Source organism: Sinocyclocheilus grahami, unplaced genomic scaffold (genome assembly GCF_001515645.1).
Source record: "Sinocyclocheilus grahami isolate Dianchi unplaced genomic scaffold, SAMN03320097.WGS_v1.1 scaffold1695.1, whole genome shotgun sequence".
Lineage (NCBI taxonomy): Eukaryota > Metazoa > Chordata > Actinopteri > Cypriniformes > Cyprinidae > Sinocyclocheilus > Sinocyclocheilus grahami.
Window position 1 is genome coordinate 147,922 of NW_015506874.1, and position 11,936 is coordinate 159,857.

An 11,936-nucleotide genomic window follows, 5' to 3' on the forward strand; every position below is an offset into this window, starting at 1 on the left:
CCGTTGCAGTCTGTCAGTCATATAATGGAAGTGAATAGGAATCATGGCTTTGAGAGTCACAAAAACATACACAAACAAAACCAAATTAAACCCTGCGGGTAAATCTCTCAAATAGACCATTGATACTCTATCTACAATCTCAATTAGGAGTGTCAATAGTCCATTTGAGAGATAGGTGGCGGAATGCACTTATAAGCCTGCAATCTGCCGTAAAGCATGAAGAAGAAGAAGAAGACGCGTCACGCGCCGGCTGAAGAAGAAGAACACGCTCAGGACAGTTCGGACATTGTGGTGAATCAGAGGTAAAAACGATATAAATACTGTTCAGTTTCTTGCACAGACCGATCGTTTGGTGTCTTTACACATTAATGTATCGTCACGAGCCGCAGGGTTTCATTTGGTTTTGTTTGTGCATGTTTTTTTGACTCTCAAAGCCGTGATTCCCATTCACTTCCATTATAAGACTGACAGACTGCAACGGTTTGAGTTAAAAATCTTCATTTGTGTTCTACTGAAGAAACAAAGTCACCTACATCTTGGATGCCCTGGGGGTAAGCAGATAAACATAAAATTTTCATTTTTGGGTGAACTATCCCTTTAACTCATCATGCCGAATGCTCATGGTCAGGTGAAATAAGATACACAAGCTTCTTTCATAACAGACACGTGACACAACTTCAAATAAACAGCTCTTTCAGGGTCAGTGATTAACACTGCTGTTTTTCTGTTTCTATTACTTTTTACCTTTTTATTGAATTAAAAACAAGTTAGTAGCAAAGAAAAAGTTTTATTAGAGTAAAATGTAAAAAAAAAAAAAAGTAATACTTTTATTATAGCATCTATAAAAAAAAAAATAAACAAATGGAGGAATAAACACTCTAAATATCTTCGTTTGTGTTCCACAGAAGAAAGAAAGTCAAACAGTTGTGGAGGACACAAGTAAATTATGACAGAAATGTAAATTTTTCGGGTAAAACTATCCCTTTAATTTTTGGGGAAAACTGAAAAAAGCTAATTTTAAACTATTAATAACATCATAATTTTCTAGAGTTTTGGTGATTATACTTAGATCTTCTTAAATGGGCATGAATTTAAACTCCAATAATTTTTTAAATATTGCAAATTATAAAAAAATTAAAATAAATAAATAACAAAACAGTAGTAGTACTTTTATTATAATGGCTAAAAATAAATAAATAAATACATAAATAAATAAATAAACTGTCTTAAAACTGTTTATTAAATATAATAAAATACTTGTTACAGTAAAAGTGTTCAAAAATTATTGTAAAAATTAAAACAATTATTACAAATTCTTAAGATGTGTACACCCATAAAAATGATGTTATGTAAAATGTTAAGTGGTGTAATCATTAATATATTGTCATTCATTTAAAAATGTTGTTGAAAGATTTTCATACATTCTATTTTTATTTACACTACTGTTCAAATGTATTTTTTTTATAATAAAGAAGAAATGTTTATTTGAGCATCAAATCAGCATATCAGAATGATTTCTGAAAGATCATGTGACACTGAAGACTGGACTAATGATGCCGAAAATTCAGCTATGCATCACAGGAATAAATTATATATATAGAAAACAGTTATTTTGACAATATAACATATCAAACATTCAAAAACCTTTAAAGTTTTAAAGTAATAATTAAAAAAAATAAATAAATAAATAAATAATATATATATATATATATATATATATATATATTATTTTTGTTTTATTATTACATTTCTATATACTGACACAAGGTTACACTCAATTAATAAACAAACAAACAAAGATATTAATGAATGAATGCATGCATGAATGAATGAATACTTACATACATACTAGTGCTGTCAAACAATTAATCACCATTAATCACATCCAATATAAAAGTTTTTATTTACATAATATATCTGTGTGTACGGTGTATATTTATTTTGTATATATAAATTCAGACACATACAGTATATATTTTGAAAATATTTACATGTATATATTGATATCCATATAATTTATATTATATATATATTTAATATAAACGTAACATTTTTCTTAAATATATACATGCATGTGTGTGTATTTATATATACATAATACATATACACAGGACACACACATATACTATGGGAAGAAAAACTTTTATTTTGGATGTGATTAATCGCGATTAATCGTTTGACAGCCCTAAATTACATACCCAAAATTGGTAGCACTTTACAATAAGGCCAAATTTGTTAAAGTTAGGTAATGAGAAATACTAACAATAAGAAATAGCATTTGTTACGGTATTTCAATGTTAGTTCATGTTAGCTGAGATGCATGAACTTTTTGATTTTAATTATCTATTAGTAAATGTTAGAGAAAATGAAATAATATTAACAGATACAACTTTTGATTTTAATTATGTATTAGTAAAAAAATTAACTAAAATTAACCATTAATAAATGCTTTTGAAGAATTTTTCATGTTAACTACTGTATTTAACTAATATTAACAAATGGTTAAAAAAATCGTACTTATGACATGCTGATTAGGAAATGTGTTGCTTACTAATCAGGTTACACATTTCTAAATATGTTTCTAAACCTGATGACCACAGATAGCGGTCTAGAGCTGCTTTGACTGGATTTTTTCTTGGCTTCTCTCATAACAGAGTAGAGGACATGACCTTCGCTGGCAGACTGAAGGGTTTCACAGGAAGCCAACTATGACACCCAAACTGAACTGATACTGCGCGGCTGAGCAGAGAAATACTCAATTATCCAATTAGAAAGAACAAAAATGAAAGTGGGTTCCAAAGTGGACACACACACACTGCTAAATGCGCCACTGCATTGTGCACCCATCTTTACAGACAATTTTCAAACAAATAATTTTTCAAACTCAAGTATTTCGTTTTGAGAAATCTGATTCATTCTTGTCAAACGGTTCATGTAATGCAAAACCCACATTGCACAATGCCCACCTGAGGGTCAAGTTTAAAGACAAGATAATCCATGATAAAACAGACTTTCAAATAAAAAGTGATGCTGTGATGGTCATTAATAAGCTGTTTGATATTCTTTGGTTGTTTTATGGTTAAAATGCAACAGTTCCTTAAAACAATATGGTTTTGATCATGTAAGATCCTTTCAAACCTTGATAGTCGGGTAGATATTGAGCACAGGTTGTGCTGAGATAAAAGAGTGTAACCCTGATGATGAGAGTACAGAGGATAAGTAGGACATAAGGGTTAGATAAGGACACACACACACACACACACGCTGCGACATCAGGACTACAACAACAAATTCAGAGTACAAGACAAGTGGAATTTAACTTTTAACTAATTGACATTTACATGCACATCGTTATCAGATTCAGGTCAATATTCTGATTAAGTTAAAGAATGTGGAATGTTCCTGTGTAAACCATGTGATCAGCATTTTCTAAATAAACTAAGACTTTAAGATTTTCTGCAATTTTCTTGTCATTTTACAACACACTTTAATACTTAAATTAAATCAAATAAATAATGTAACTCAAATTAAATAAATATATGTCTCTCACTTATGAAGCTTGCTTATATTGTCCCACAGAAATTAAAAAAGTTATCCTGCTTGTCATGGAATTAATAGCTCTTTGTATCTAATATTATCCAGAATTATTATTGTTTGTACATATGCAGAGTAAATGTTCAACCTTGTGAAAAATAAGCACACTTGATTGTACTGAATGTGCACTTTAAATCAAAAGTAGTTTTTTTTTAACTGTACTTGTAGATAATAAATTGCAACATTGTTGCATATACTGTATGTAACTAATTACAAATGTATTTAAATACATGACATGCACGTTTGAACAGAATTTAAGTATTTAAGAATTTAAATGACATTAATATATTTGAGTAATATATCACAAATGCAGTACACATATTTCAAAGACAACAGAAGTAATTATGAAATTACACATAGAGGTGTACGGTACTTAAGTCCTACTTAAGCGAGTTAAAAATACTCTAAATAGATTCTGCATTTTTTTTAGAACCTTTCATTTAATTGCAATTAACATGCAGTTACGTTTCCTAAAATATTATGTTGAGTTTGCACTTAAGTATATTCTTTTAATGTATATTATTTGTGTAAACTTATTAAAAATACACTAAAGTGTACTTCTTTTTTCACAAGGGCGGTTTTGGTGGATATTCCAAGATGTTTACATGAACCAAAATTTCTGATTAATACAGTCATATGCCAGTTGTCTTATTTAGATTTCTTGAAACCAGAATGTTGAATTAGTCTGTTTATGGCCATTGGGTTAATATGTTTATATGATGCTTACATAATCAAAATGGAAACCAATTATGATGCCATTTTTAGAAACCAGAACACAGGATTCATCTGGAACCCACAATTTCCAAAATGTTTCCATCTATGTCACTGGGTTGCGGTCAGAAACGTTGGAATACCATCCAGTTAAAACTTTCTCCCATTCAGTTCCACTGTACCACTGAACTACTTCACTGCAGAGGAAAAGACTGAGCTGAAGTTCTGATAAGATGCTGATACATGATTTCCTCTCTACACCTTTCTACTATTGTATAGCCTACTGTAATTATCCCTGCCAAAGACTAAGCATCATAACAAAATTGAGAAATAATTCCATTGCTCAATAATTCCATTGCTTTTTGTGTCTACCGTGTACGACAAGAGTTCGAAATAGTCTAACCATCTCGTAAAGTCTCAGACATTGATGCTGTGTAGCAATAACTCCACGTTGGTGTTTTCAAGACCTTTTTTTACCTCCATGAGGTCAGCTTTTGGTCTTTCGATTGACCCTTTGCAAAGACCCGCCCCCCTAACTGTTACTGTTGCTACGTCCAACAAGCCATGCCGCTCTCACACCACACATCATGTTCTCACGCAGTGAAAAATATATCGCCGAGCAAAGAGGACACTGACAACACACTGACAGACAAGACAGAGCAGGTTACTTATGGCATGTAACAAAGTCTCAGCTTTCAAATGTTGTCCTTTTTTAATCAATTCAAACAATAAATACCATTTTGAGGCTCTTTAACGTGTTGAGACAGATCGCTGTAGCATCACAGTTCACGCGCTTCTTTTTTATTAGTTATAGCACAAAATAAACATGAATGAACATCAGAAGGTATCTTGTTTCAAATGCAGAAAGACATCAATGCACACCATTTTTCAAGTTCAAGTCCACTGACGTTAATCTACTCTCCTGTCTGGTTTGTTTGTCGGACAAAATGACGGATTCGGCGTTATGGTTGGTCAGATCACCTGTCAATCAAACTCCCGTCGAAGGGTCAGTTGAATCAAATAGGCTAATGGAAATACATAACCCATTATTACCGACAAAATTAAACCAACAGCATCTCTAACGTGATTTTTACATTTCCTTAAAGGGACAGGCCACTTAAAAATTTAAATTCTGTGATTATATAGGCCTACTTACTCTCATGTCATTTCAAAACATGACATTCTTTCTTTTGTGGAACAAAAAGAAGATATTTTCAGAAACATTTTAGAAGGATATTTTGGAAGTCAATTGTCACCAAAATGTATCAACATTCTTCACAATATTTTCTTTTGTATTCCACAGAACAAAGAAAGTCATGCAGATTTGAAACAACATGAGTATAGGGACTAGAGCTGCAGGATTAATTGTTAAAAGATTGCGATCTCGATTCAAACACCCACACAATCTAAATGACAACGATTCTTCTGTGTCTATTAAACCTTTGAAAAAAGTCTTACCGGAACATTCGAATCTGTGTTCGCACTGCCGCTGACAGAGAGAGAGCAGTTATTATCTTTAGGAAACAAACAGATTCACAAACTCAGTATTATTTCTGTCTTACAGTCATTCATACTGACACAGAAATACTGGGATAAAAGTTTATAGTTCAGATATAAACATTTATGTCCACGGTAGCGATCAAAATAGAGCAAATCCCCATTTTAAATTAACTGCCGCTTCAAATAACGTTTGTGTCAATTACATTGTTTCGGCGACAAGTGACTGTTACTTTATTTAATTTATTTGTCATTGAATCATTCATTCAAGAGATTTGTTCAAAAACACTGAATCATCCAGTAAAGAAGTATTTATGAGTGAGTCATTGAATCATTCATTCAAACCACTTTTTCAAAATGTTAATATTAAAAATAGGTCTATTAAATATATTATATGTTAAATATATATATATATATATATATATATATATATAAAATGTTGATTAATTCAGATGATTTCAATTTAAGACAAAAAAATTGTCATTCTAATCCAGAATTGTGCAGCTCTAATAGGGACCAACTCTCGCTATCAACTAGATGCTTATTAACATGCCTATTATTAACATATTGGCTGTTTATTAGTACTTATAAAGCACATATTCTGCATGACCATATTCTACATCCATAATCTTACCCAATACATAAACTTAACAACTACCTTACAAACTATAATAAGCAGCAAATTAGAAGTTAATTGAGACAAATGTAGCAGTACTGGTTTGTTAATAGTGAGAATTGGACCTTAAAATAAAGTGTGACCGGCATTTCATTTTTGTGTAAACGATCCCTTTAAGAAAGGGAACTGTTAGCTCATGCAATCCTCACAACCACAATGCCAGGGTGTTGTGAATGGTTTCTAAGGCACTCTGAGTAGTTTTCAGCATGTGCCTGCTAGGATGTTCTGGGCGGTTACTTACTCATCCTTACAGTTTATTTTGCAATAATGTCTGACTGAATTTTAAATTCCTAGAACAGTTTATCACTTAATCGTAATATTTCTGCCCTAAAGCTCCCATTAATTTCTGACTCTGACCTCATGCTATTAACTCTTAAGTGGATGAATGCGAATACAGCAATGCTGGTGGTGTTTTGTTTGGCTGGTTCCTCTCTCTGGGAGAGGCGTATGAAATCTGCCATGTGTCTGGTACTCGCTGTTCCCTCCTATTTATCCTTTCCCCCTGCCACGTCTTCCCAAAATCGAATGGTTTCTATGCATACAAGAATGAAACCAAGGTCTTTTTCTGAAAGCATTGGATTAGAGAGAAAGGAAGCTGCATGGGCACGGGCACCCACACTCATTCTCCTGCAGTATACAACGTGCTACGTGTCTAGTTTCCTGGGTAACGGCGAGAAATATTTTGTCCGGCTAAAAAGTAAGGTGTCTGATAAGGCTCGGAAGAGAAGACGGAGAGGAAAAAGAGAACTAATGGGAGGGGTGATCAAGGACAATCAGCGCACTGGAGAGAAAATGAGGGAGTTACGCTGCCCCTGAGGAAGAGAGACGTGAGACCAGAGCCATTCCGATGCAATGGGAAAAACTGCAACCTTTTTGATGTGGCTTTATCACTCTCTGGGACAATTTACATAGCCTTGCTTTAACCGGTTCAACATAATTCTATAGTCAAATAGTGCTATCAACACTCTAAAATTACCTAAATATTAGGGTTGCAACAACTAATTAATCATGTAAACCGTACACAATTCAAATAAATAGCCACTCACTGATAACCATCAGCTCTTGATAAACACCCGACAATGCAAGTAAACTGTGTTTACATGCATGTTTTAAAATCGCTTGGGTTTTATCCGGTTTTGATGTCAAAACCTAAACAAACATGTAGACAGTGAATTAGCTGCTAGAATGAAGACCGCATTCAAGGTTTTGGGCCTAAAATTTATTTGTGCCATTTATGAACTTTACAAGATTAAAGATCAGGCATTTATGTGACCTTAAAGGATAAGTTCACTTCCAGAATGCAAATTTCCTGATAATTTACTCACCCCCATGTCATCCAAGATGTTCATGTCTTTTTTTCTTCAGTCAAAACATTCCAAGATTTTTCTCCATAGTGGAATTCAATGGGATCAGTAGGTTGAAGGTCAAAATTGCAGTTTCAATGCAGCTTCAAAGGGCTCTACACGATCTCAGCTGAGGAATGAGCCACAAATGCTCGTCTTGCACTAGCTCTGCGATGCGCATCTTCACGCATTACGTAAGCAAATTAGTGACTAATAAATAGTTAATCTGTGTACTTCGGTTCAGAAAGGTAGGGTAGGGTGAAAAACGCCATCTCATTTTCCAACTTCAAAATCGTCTTGTTTTACTTTTTTTTTTTGTAAAAGGTATCTGACTTTCTTTGCACATTTGCTTTGTAAACACTGGGTTGGTATTTCCGCCTACATCATGTGTGTGTGATTATGTAATGTGTGAGGTTGAGCTAGTGCAAGACGAACATTTGTGGTTAAAAAGTATATAATTTTTCCTTTTTTTAGAAAATTACCATTCGTTTCACTAGATAAGACCCTTATTCCTCGGCTGGTAATGTGTAGAGCCCTTTGAAGCTGCACTGAAACTGAAATTTGAACCTTCAACCCAGTGGCATCGTGCAAATCCCCCTCCCCCCCTTAATTGTAATATTAATTTAATAATAAAAGTAACCTAATAATAATAATTATGGACTTTATAATAAGAAGAATGCAACAGGCCTACATTGATTCGAAATGCCAAATGCTCTTAATTTTGCCCATATTTGATGCTTTTGACAATATCTCTCACTATCGACGATACATGATCATCGTCTTTAGATACACTCCAGCACCGGGGAGGTTATTGCGGGGGCCCCGGAGTGCGTGCCCTGCGTGGGTGCTTCAACCCATTGGCTCCCATTGAAGTCCACTATATAGAGAAAAATCCTGGTATGTTTTCCTCAAAAACCTTAATTTCTTTACAACTAAATAAATAAAGACATGAACATCTCGGATGACATGGGGGTGAGTAAATTATCAGGAAATGTTCATTCTGGAATTGAACTAATCCTTTACATTTTGTGAAGTTATTGAGCAGAAATGCTGCAATACTGTAAACACACATTGATTACACGTGTCTGTGTTTGGGGTTTATACTGTAATATGTATTGTTTACACATTACTTGTACAAAATGTGCACTGTGGATTTACATATTTTGTTTCATATCCTTGTTTGAAGGAAAGTACTTGGAAATATATATGGGATAACATGCTGGAAATAAGTTGGTTTATTTACACTACCGTTCAAAAGTTTGGGGTCGGTAAGATTTTTGGAAATCCATCATTTTATTCAGAAAGGACACATGGATATGATCAGCAGTGACAGTAAAGGCATTTATCATGCTGCAAAAGAGTTCTATTTCAAATAAATGCTGTTTTAAACTTTCTATTATTGAAAGAATTCTAAAAAAAATGTATCTCGGTTTCCACAAAAATATAAGAAATGTTTCTTGAGTAGCAAATCAGCATATTAGAATAATTTCTAATGGATCACGTGACACTGAAGACTGGAGTAATGAAGCTGAAAATTCAGCTTAGCGTCACAGGAATAAATGGCATTATTAAATATATTCAAATAGAACAGTTCTTTTAAATCGAAACATTTAAATTTAAATTAAATTATTTAGTTTTCTAATTTGTCATTGTGTTTTCTGACTTGTTATAATGTTTTCTGAATAGTTGTTGTGTTTTCTGAATTGTTATTTTGTTTTTTAGACTTCATTTGCGTTTGTAATTTGTTCTTTTGTTTTCAGAATTGTGATTTGTTCTGCACTTCTCGGCCACCGTAACTCTTCGACCAAAATAAACCAATCAATTATCAAAAGTTGCAAAACTACAAAATATCAAGCTGTTTTTTGCAAGATGCCAATCACTTGCAAAAGCATGTGAACACCGCTGTACTAGTGTTCCCATTTCAAGGTTTGAGGTATGAGATTTTTCCTCCAGGCATAACCATATGACTGAACACACGTGTGAAGCTGCACACCAACACTGGCTTCTTCTCAAACCTCTGATCATGTACGCATGCAAACAGCAACTGGTGTGACGACACACTGTTAAGGTAAATGCCGCAATGAAAGGACAACACTTCAGAAATCATTTTAATATGCTAATTTGGTGCTCAGTTATTGTCAATTATTATTGGTGCTCAATTATTAGTAATGGTAACAATAATAATTTCCCTGTTTTTTTTTTTTCAGGATTAAAGGTCCTTGCACAGTGAGTCCCAAATTTTCGTATGAGTTTTTTCGGGGTTTTTTTCATATTCATCATCCTTTCCTATAAAAATGCTTGCTATGGATGCGAAAACGCAGAAAATTTAACTTTCCAATTTTTTATGACGGACGAACGTTTCGGAGGCAGTGTGTAAACGTGACTGAAACGTGAGGTCGTATTTATTTTTTAACGTGCAACATTTTCAGACTCGCAAGTCTGAAATCTGAAATCAGGTCAGAAGTGTGCAATGACCTTTACCCTGCAATTAATCAAAATATCAATATTTGTAACATTATAAATGTCTTTACTGATCAATTCAATGCGTACTTGTTGAATAAAAGAATTAATTTTTATTTACTGATTTTAACCCCAAACTTTTGAATAGTAGTGTATCACGGTTTCTCCAAAAATAAGAATAAAAAACTGTTTTCAACATAATTCTAATAAAAAGTGTTTCTTGAGCAGCAAATCAGCATATTAGAATGATTTCTGAAGGATTGTGTGACTGAAGACTGGAGTAAAATTACATTTTAAAATATATGCAAACAAGTTCTTTTACATTTTAATAAAATTCCTCAATAATACTTTTTTACACTATTTTGCATTAAATAAATACAGGCTTGGTGAGCATAAGAGACTTTGCAATAACAAAAACATTTAAAAATCAAACGACTCTACATTTTTGACTGATAGTGTACATAAAACTCTTTATTCATAATAAGGCATACTTGAAAAAGCCGCTCTAGAACTGAGAACATGCATGTGTTCCTCTACCTAATTTGTGTGTGGAAAATGCCACAGCATGAAGATCACATACCACTGGACACTGGATTGACCTGGCAAGCTCAAATAACCACACCTGGGTCATAGGGGCAGTTTCTATGGGATCACATTCCCGCCAAATGTATTGCAGTCACGGATAAAACTAAATAACAAGCGTGAAACCAAAATTTTAAAACGCAAGTAAAATTATATTGCACAAAGTTTTAAAATGAATGCAACGTTTTCAGAATAGCAAACAATGGTCACGGATCAAAAATAATATGTGTAAATCAAAAATTTAATAAAGCATTTAAAAATATAATAAGCACAAATCAAAACTTTAAACACATTTAAAACCATATTGCACAAAACTGCAATATTAATGCAAAATTATGCGAATTTCACACAAAAACATGTTTTCCTTGGTTATATTTCTGTTTTTTGTGCTCTCCGACATTTTCTGCACATATTTTTATATTTTGTATGCTTATGCTGTTTTTCCTTTTGCTCTTTATTCCACGTTCTGCGCTTCTTCTTCCAAATGTTGCGGTTAGAGTTTCATGTAAATCAGGGAGGGCTAAAACATCATCATTGGTCCACTAGTTCTAGATTGGCAGCTCCTCCTCAAGCCAATCAGATGAAGAGAGGCGGTGACGTCTCTCCAACGCGCCTCATTACTGCCGGTGCTCAGTGTTCTGTTCACTTTTACAGGTGAAAATGGACAACTGTCGGCTGGGAAACACCTTTCCATACAGGACACCGTTATATATGTCTGTCTGTCACTGCTGTACGCCTACCTGGCGATCCGTTAACGTTAAATGAGCCGTCCTAGCGACCTGTCGCGGTTATATTCACCTGTATTTATTTGCCTACAGTCACATCTCGAAAGGGATCAGCCACTACATGCACCGACCTCGCGAAGTGACTGATGTGCCTGGCTCGCCTTTACCTGACTGATTATAAGTCTTGTTATGGTTATTACTGTTAGGAGAGGATAATATGAGTAAGAGCAGGGGTTTTCAAACTGGGGTCCGTGTCGTGACCCAAAGCCAGGGGGTCCCGTTAAAATGTTTGCTATTCGGTATTTTCCGGACTACACGTCGCATTTTTTATCTTCTGAACATGCTTTG